The sequence below is a fragment of the Nipponia nippon genome, unplaced genomic scaffold (genome assembly GCF_047370975.1).
Source record: "Nipponia nippon isolate SJK-2023a ecotype South Korea unplaced genomic scaffold, ASM4737097v1 scaffold_26, whole genome shotgun sequence".
NCBI classification, from domain to species: domain Eukaryota; kingdom Metazoa; phylum Chordata; class Aves; order Pelecaniformes; family Threskiornithidae; genus Nipponia; species Nipponia nippon.
In genome coordinates, this window is record NW_028262343.1 from 154412 (window position 1) to 162874 (window position 8463).

At 47.8% G+C, this 8463-nt stretch overlaps 1 long non-coding RNA gene across 1 annotated transcript; it reads right to left on the minus strand.

Moving 5' to 3' along the window:
- Positions 1–519: 519 nt before the first annotated feature.
- Positions 520–7886, minus strand: LOC148055122 (uncharacterized). Its single transcript, XR_015705846.1, has 3 exons — positions 7431–7886; positions 4441–4590; positions 520–2212 (listed from the first exon to the last, which is right to left on the minus strand). It is a non-coding gene; the product is annotated as an uncharacterized LOC148055122 (long non-coding RNA).
- Between the last annotated feature and the right edge of the window lie 577 nt (positions 7887–8463).

The window sequence follows — 8463 nt, forward strand, 5'->3', positions numbered from 1 at the left end:
AGGCAGTAGGTGTGGGGGGGGAATAAGAGGCTTCACAGACCATGGGGAATGGGGCCGAGGCAAGGCCACCCTGTCTCCACAGGACTCCCTCCCTCACCCCCACTCCAGGGTACTGTCCGGTCCTGGGTCCTAGCGACTGTCGCTCTGCATTGTGGTTTTAGCACCAGGCTGTTTGAGACATCTTGTTGTTTTACATCAGCAGTTCTCTACACCACCCCGTGGCTCAAACAGTGGTGCGATTCGAGTTCCATACTTTACATCTTCATCTTCGGTGGTGATTTGAATATAGCGGATAGAAGGAGAAAGAGAGGACAGGAGTTTAGAAATCATACACCTAACTACTGCAAGGCCTATTATCACTGACAGAAATATCGTTAAAATCATAATTCCAATATCTACAAGCCATTTTCCCCACCCCGTGAGTCCAAGAGACTTCAGGAGAGAGTTGAACCAGGGTCCAGGGCTCCAGCTGTTAAACCGGTCCTTCGGTTGCATTGCTCGGAAAAGTTCTCCAGTCTGCTCAGATACTTCTCTCATCTTCTTTCGTGCTTCTTCTATGGTGGTAGTCGCGTTGTGAATGGTGAGACAGCATTCTCCATCGGTGAGATTCAACATTCCACATACTCCCTGCTCTTTTAACAATAGCATATCTAAAGCTAATCTGTTTTGTAAAGTCATTTTAGACACCTGTTGGACTTGCAAATTTAGTTCCCCAAAAGCATGTCTGGTCCAATTACTCAAAACATGTGCTTGCCAGGTTAGGTTTTCTAAGACAAACTGGTGTCTTTTAAGGGTTACGTATGGAGTAAATATATTTTCTAACATCAAAGATGTTGTCATGCCCCAGGTATAATAATCAGGTATTCGGACTCCCTGCACTGCCCATTCCGGTGCAGTCTGAGGTGCCTGAACGTCCCGTTTCCTCCGGTTATATTTGGGGTTGTTAAAGCCAAATGTTTTGGAGGGGCACATTGATGGAACACCGATGGTGCAGCGTAAACCCGCCATTTCATATGCATGCAGGTGTGAGTACATTTTCCCATCTGAACATGCCCAGAGGGTACCCTGAGGGGCTGGATACTTAGCAGTGGAGCATGTTGATGGGTCATGGGGTTCGGTTATTGCGACTCCTTCTTCCCACGCAAAATTCCGCTTTGCCTCGTGGGTAAGCGTGACTCCACATTTTATTGCAATTTCTGTATTAGTAATGGTTCCATTACACATGGGATCTCCAGGTTTAAACCCTGTTACCGGAAAACCCCAACAAATGCACATATCCCGAATAAAGACTCGCAGTTCGGGGATATACCATGTTTCTATGGGGTCCCATGTTAGCAATCCACAACTAACTGTTCGTGAACACGTCATTAGAGGGGTATCCTCATAAGGTAGGGGATTTATTTCTTGTGCATCAATTGTACTATCTGGGTTGGACAAAAAATGCTTAAGGGACCAAGCATATTCATAACGAGAGCGGCTATAGTGAGCATAGCCACCCCGTTTGTTAGGAATCTGAATACACCAACCCGGGGAAAATGGGACATTATATTCATGTTGCAAGGGTTCACCGTGAGAGGGAGGGTCCCACCAACGTACAAGATTGCAAGGGATCTCCACCTCCCGGGGGCACCACGTCCAATTCTTTTGGGCTGCAAGGGTGGCACTTGTAGTTCCCCTGCAGAGCTGTTGCTTCCAATAGGTGGCATTCCACATATCTCTCCAGGGTATATTAACCGGAAATCGATAGGCCACTGGAGAGGGTTGGTACCAAGTCGTCCCGCTGTACTCTTGGAATGGGAGCGAGTCAGTTCCCCACAAACATTTTCCTTTCCAGTGTGCATTTTGAATACATTTTTGGTTTAACGTTTCTAGCTTTGAATTTAGAATTCGTGAGAAATTTAGCCAAATGATGGCGAATTTAAAGCCCTCCGACGCGGATGTGGGGAGGTCTACACAAAGACCTTGGTCTGTTCGATTCCAGATCCGGATGAAACCTGTAATTAGTTCCCATGCCAAATTGGGTTGGTTATTCAAATTCCCAGTTGACTGAGACAAGACTATATATGCACAAAGTAAGAATATAAACTTCTCCCACACCATTTATCCCTAGTAAAGAAGAAAAACATGCTTAATAAAATCAGACCAACAACACAAAAAAAAATGACCCATCCAACAACAGAAAACATAAGTCCCACGGTGAGCTTCTGACAACCTGTAAAACATATACATAAAGATGAACAATGATTAATAGGATGGGACAATCCATCGGGTATGAATTCGGTGATTCTTCCCGCGGGCGTCAGTAGCTTCCCAGGCATACATTCCAAGAGGTTTCGTTAAAACCAGTGGAACTGTTCCCACAGTGGGAAGCTCCACCAGCACGGGTTGTCCTGGGTAATGATGTGGGTGAATGGGGTCCTTGGTTCCTCTTCTTCCTGGAAGTATGGTGGGAGGTTGGGGACAGAAAGCGGTGAGTCGTGGACACCCATTTATCCCCCAGCGACTATTCATTTTATAAACTGCATCGGGCAGTCTCTCTGCCCACCTAGGATCGTGAGGCCTCAGGGCACGTTTCAAAAGCCCATTTGTGCGTTCAACAATTCCATTCGCTTGAGGGTGATAAGGGGTGTGGAAGATCCACTGAATCCCTTCTCTCTGCGCCCACTCCTTAACTATTCCTGCAGTAAAATGACTTCCGTTATCTGATTGGATCGATTGGGGCTTGGGTAGGTAACTGAACCAGAGTTTTAAACCTTTTACCGTGCTTTCCCCAGTAGCTCGCTGCACTGCTTCTGCTTGTGTCAGCCCTGATACCACTTCTACCCCTACTAATACATACCTTTTCCCATTGGAAAGTCGAAAGGGACCGATATAATCTACTTGCCATGTCTCCCACAGCCCCTTCTTATCTCGCAAGTGTAAGGGTGGGTCTTTCAAAGGGTCATGTTCTAATCTTATACGGCATTGACTACAAGCAGAAATGATCCTGTTACACAGCTCTCAGGTTACAGGCCAGCCCCTGCTGCCGGCTTCTTTGAAGAGGTCTTTAACCCCTGAATGGCCGTGTTTCACATGTAACTACTCTAACAGATGTTCCCATTTCTCCCCTTCACTTTCTACAGCTATATTTGCTAGGCGGGTCAGCGAGTCTACTTGGTTGTTCAAAAGGTGAGCTGGATTGTCTCCTGCTTGATGTGCAGCGACCCATCCTACCAGAAAGGATTTTTGTTTGGAAATATTCAGAATTTCCTCCCACTTTTCCCGCTGCCATACTGGTATTCGGTTTACCTCCCATCCATTTTGTTCCCAAAAAGGGAGCCACTCTGTACATCCCTTGAACACAGCATACGAGTCTGTATAAATATACACTGGTTCTCTGGTCTCAGCTTCCCTGGTGACCACACTCCACACAGCAACTAATTCGCCCACTTGGGCACTCCCCTCACCCTCCGTTATGATTTGGTCCCCAGAGTCAACATGTAGTGCTACTGCTCGGTACTTCCACACCTTTCCCTCCCTCCTAGAGGATGCGTCAGTGAACCACACATTTTTCAGATGGGGCTCAAATGGAGGAGCAGGTTTTATGCATGAGGGAGGGGGTTCTGTGTCTGGGTGATCGGTGGGCGGATCTTGTATTTGGAGTATTTTGGGCGTTCCTTCCTCTATTTTCCGTGTGTGGCAATAGTGATCCAACTGTGCATACCACTTCCTTACTGTTTCTCGCTGTGCCACCCCAATGGGAGGTGGGGTTCCAGACAACACTGGCTTCAAAACCTTAAAGGGCCCTCGTAAGATGATTGGTTGCTGCCGTATGATCCTTTCGGCTTCCTGCAAAGCTAGACTAACCACAAAAAGACCCTTCTCCCAAACTGAGTAACGTTTTTCTGCATCTTTAAAACTGCGTGAGTAGAATCCTATGGGACGAGTTGGACCTTCAGGCCCATGTTGCCACATATGTATGGATAGCCCATGAATTGCAAAACCCCATTCAATGTGGAGTGGATCTGTTGGGTGTATTGGCCCTAAAGCCTGATACGTGCCTGCTTCAAAAATCAACAACTTTAAGGCTTCCTCATGGACGGGGGTCCAATCCCAGCTGACTCTTTTGCGTGTTAGATCATATAAGGGACGGGCTATGATAGAAGAATCTGGAATGTGTTTTCTCCAAAATACCAGCAGACCTAGGGCATGTTGCAGTTCTTTTTTATTACCAGGCATTTTTACTTGTTCAAGAGTAGTTAGAGTTTCGGGGGGAATGCACGCCATTCCTCCCCTCCACCAAATGCCTAGGAATTTTACCTCAGAAGAGGGAAGCTGTACCTTTTCTGCTGGGATTTGGAGTCCTAAATTCTCTAGGTGACTGATTATCTCCGTCTGGGTCTGTCCTACTGCAGCAGCATCAGGGCCGCCTATCAACACATCATCAACGTATTGATATACCTTGACGCCCTCTCCAGGAGTGACTTGAGCAAGCTCTTGTGCTAGTGCATAGTGCGCAATGGTCGGTGAATGACGGTATCCCTGGGGAAGACGTGTGAAAGTGAATTGCACACCCTCCCACGTGAAGGCAAAGCGGTCTCTGTCAGCCTCCTGTAAGGGAACCATAAAAAACATATCCTTCACGTCAATGGTTGCTAAAATCTGATGTGCTTGCTCCTGTATGGTCGCGAGCAATTCGGCTATGTTAGGCACTGCAGCCGTCAAGGGGCCTGTGTTGGCATTTAGGCGCCGATAGTCAATTGTTAGTCGCCATTTTCCATTTGGTTTGCGGACTGGCCATACTGGGGAGTTGTAAGGTGAGTGAGTTGGGATAATTATCCCTTGCTCTCGCAACTCCGTTATCACAGGGGTTATACCCTCCCGAGCCCCTAAGGGAAGAGGGTACGGTTTGACATTAACAATTTTGGAAGGAGGGAGCACGGGTGCCGGTTGTAAAAGTCTTATAGAAACCATGGGGAGTCCGAATTTCCACTCCCTTCCTTTTGAGTCTGTCCATACTCTCCCCTTCAATAAATCAAGTCCTAAAATGTTCATAGGGAAAGTACCCAATATCATTGTGGTCTCAACAGGAAATGTGTCTCCCGGTAACCAGCATCTGACTCGAGCCGTTGGTTGTGGCTTAGAGTTTCCAAAAGCATCTGTGACCCAAATTTGTTTTTTATCAGCAACTATGCCATTGCGATTAGCGAGATCCTCCTGAAGTGCCGATATCTGAGCACCCGTGTCAACTAGGAAAGTAACTGGGGTTTTAAAGGGACCAAGGGGAAAAGTAATTAACAAGTCCCCTTTATTATTTTCTGTGAGCCTTCTCAAATGGACCCACTGGCCGTCCCCCGGCTCACTTACTGGGGACGGCGTGTCCAGTTTCCCGTCCCGAGATCAATTAAATCCTTTTCGGGGGCGTTAGGTACCTTAGAGGTAACTCCCGCAATGTCATTAGATCGGGGCTCTGCCCTCATACTCTCTCGAGTGTGCTGGTCAATTTGGAGGGGTACTTTCTGTTTGTTTTTCCACGCTCAAACGAGCTTCTCTAAGGTTATAGTAGGCATACCATCCATTAACTCCCGGGGAATCCCCTTCTCGATTCCCTCCGCCCACAATAGGTTTCTCCTCACCCCTGAGGCCTGAGGAGGGGGCCGATTTTCTCGCTGTTCCACTCTCCTTACAGCAGTTCTTGATTTTATAGCCCCCCTAGTGAGACCTATTCTCCTACCATAATTTATCAGTTCCTGGGCTACCTGCCCCCAAGTCATGGCCCCTCTCTCTCGTTTGTCTCGTCTCCCCCTCCCCTCAGAGCCAGGATATCCCTTAGACGGTCCTGCAGCTGTACCGCGTACAGCTTCAGTGAGTCCGGAAGACCCCGGATCAGGGGAGTCATCCTATCAGGGTGTGCAATTAACAACATCGGGGAAGGCTGTTGAGGGACTAAACGCCTGTCATGCATCAACTGGAGGCAAGCAGCCTTTTGTAAACTTTCGGTTAAATGATTTATATCAGGGGTCTCAATATATGCCGGGTCTCCTCGTTCCAGGGGGTCTAAACCTCCTGCCCAATATGCGGCTCGTTGAGTTAACGACCATGGCTCTCTTTGATCATCAGTGGTTAAAAATACACCGGGCCCCCAGTATCCCTGCGCCTCATCTTCTGACAATAAAATTCGGTCTCCGCCAGACAATGATACCCTCCATACATATTCAGTCTCAGATTCTTGAGCCCGTCTACTATATTTTTCCTGGATTTTTGTTAGTTCGGTTGCTGAATACGGCACCATCCGGGTGGTGACTTGCGGAGCTCCTCCACCTTGGCCTTCGGTGGTCTCCGTTTTGATTAATGGTCTCAGAATTGCCTGCTCTTTTTCGGCTTCAGGGTAAGAAATTTCTTGACTAATTTCCAATTCCTTGAGCGGGTATAGAGGTTTTGAATTGGATGCCGACTTTTCGGCTAACTTTGCCAAGCTTGAAAATTCCGGCTCACTATCCGGAATCGAGTCACAATCTGTTTGATTGTAAACCCCCCGCTCATTCTCTTCTAATTCAGACCGTAAGATTTTTTCTCGGTCCAATGCATCCGCTAGAGCCGCGCAAGCCCTCTGAGTGGCATTACGCTCCACAGTTAGCTGTTTCTGTAAATTCTCGCTTTTCTCACGTTCTGCTGTTAATTGGTCCTGTAAAGACCTAATTGTTTCTCCTTCTGCCTGCCTCGCCAAATGCCTTTCCTTTTGTGCCGCTGTCAGCGCAGCTCCTAATACAGCACACACCAGAGCCTTTCCTTTTCCCGCTCGCCACTTCTGCTCCTTTGCAAGGGTGACTATACGATTTACCACTGTCTCAGGGTCGTGCCAATTATCGTGAGCCCAAGCTATTCCAGGTGGCGTAGGGCACGCTTTGTACTCCTTCAACTTCCCAAAGATTGGGGAGCAGTCAAGCATTGACATTTCCCGGGCAGTCATGACTTGCCACTGCTCGAACCTCTCCCGGCCTATGGCTGAGAGGTCACTTCCCGATTCTCCCTGTCCGCATTCACTGGATGGAGAATCGGTATCCCCTTAGGACCTTCCAACACCGAGGGGATCCTGTCCGTGACGCCAATTTAAAAAATGTCACGTCCCACCTGGGGAGGAGGGGGAGGAGTGACAAAGATTCGCAAATCCTCTCGGTGTGCATTAAGGTGGGCCAACACTCAAGGTCCGTACACAAACACCAGCTTTAATAGAAAGCTTCTATAGAGACAAATATTGAGTACAAATATTCGATACCCGCCAACCCTCTCACAGTTATATTCAGCCCAGCTATGCAGTTTTACAGAAAATCAAGGTAGGCCATGCAGTACTTGACTTCAATTTAACAACTTTAACAACTTAATCACCTTAGGAAAAGTGAAACAAAAAGAGAGAGAGAGAGAGAGAGAGAGAAAGAGAGAGAGAGAATCACCAGTCCTGGATCCAGCGTTGGTCCTGCCAACAAGGGTATTCGGTGAGGGAAGAAGAAGATTCTTATAGAGATGTTAATTCTGCGCAGGGTGCTCGGTGAGAATAATTCCACAAATCACGCACGCACGAGCATGAGCACGAACGTAAACACGAGTACCGGTACACACACGAGCACACACCAGGCACAAACTACAGCACATTTATCAGGCTACATGATTAGTATAAACCCGCCTAAATTTACACTTATTGGTTAGTGATTAACATTTCGTACACTATTGGTTTACTGTATTTAAATTAGCCTCGCTTGCTATGTAAATTAGCACGCATGCTCCTTTCAGGTGTGGGGGGGCAAGTCTTTTCGGTTCTGAATTGAGTCGGTGGTCGTGATCTCCCCTCGCCACATTTACCTTTCACCTACTTTCTGCAGTTTTATCTTCTCTGGCCACTGTCCAGTCTTCGGTGCCAAGATGTTCACTTTTGTCGGCTTGTTAGCTCTTCTTCAAGGTTAGAGCCGTTAGTTTTCCACAGTTTGTTATCTTTTAGCTCCCTCCCAAATTCCTTTCCCAAGGCACAAGTGGTTAGTAGTTTTGCTAATTGGAAAATTACATCAGTGACCAGTCAAAACCAAGAGGAGTGATACCAGGACTGTCCCCCAGGCAGTAGGTGTGGGGGGGGAATAAGAGGCTTCACAGACCACGGGGAATGGGGCCGAGGCAAGGCCGCCCTGTCTCCACAGGACTCCCTCCCTCACCCCCACTCCAGGGTACTGTCCGGTCCTGGGTCCTAGCAACCGTCGCTCTGCATTGTGGTTTTAGCACCAGGCTGTTTGAGACATCTTGTTGTTTTACATCAGCAGTTCTCTACACCCCCTCCTTACTTCTCCAAGAATTGAGAACTCTATCATTTCATGATCGCTATGCCCAAGACAGCCTCCAACTGTCACATCACCCACCAGGCCTTCTCTGTTCGCAAACAACAGGTCCAGCGGGGCGCCTTCCCTAGCTGGCTCACTCACCAACTGTGTCAGGAAGTTA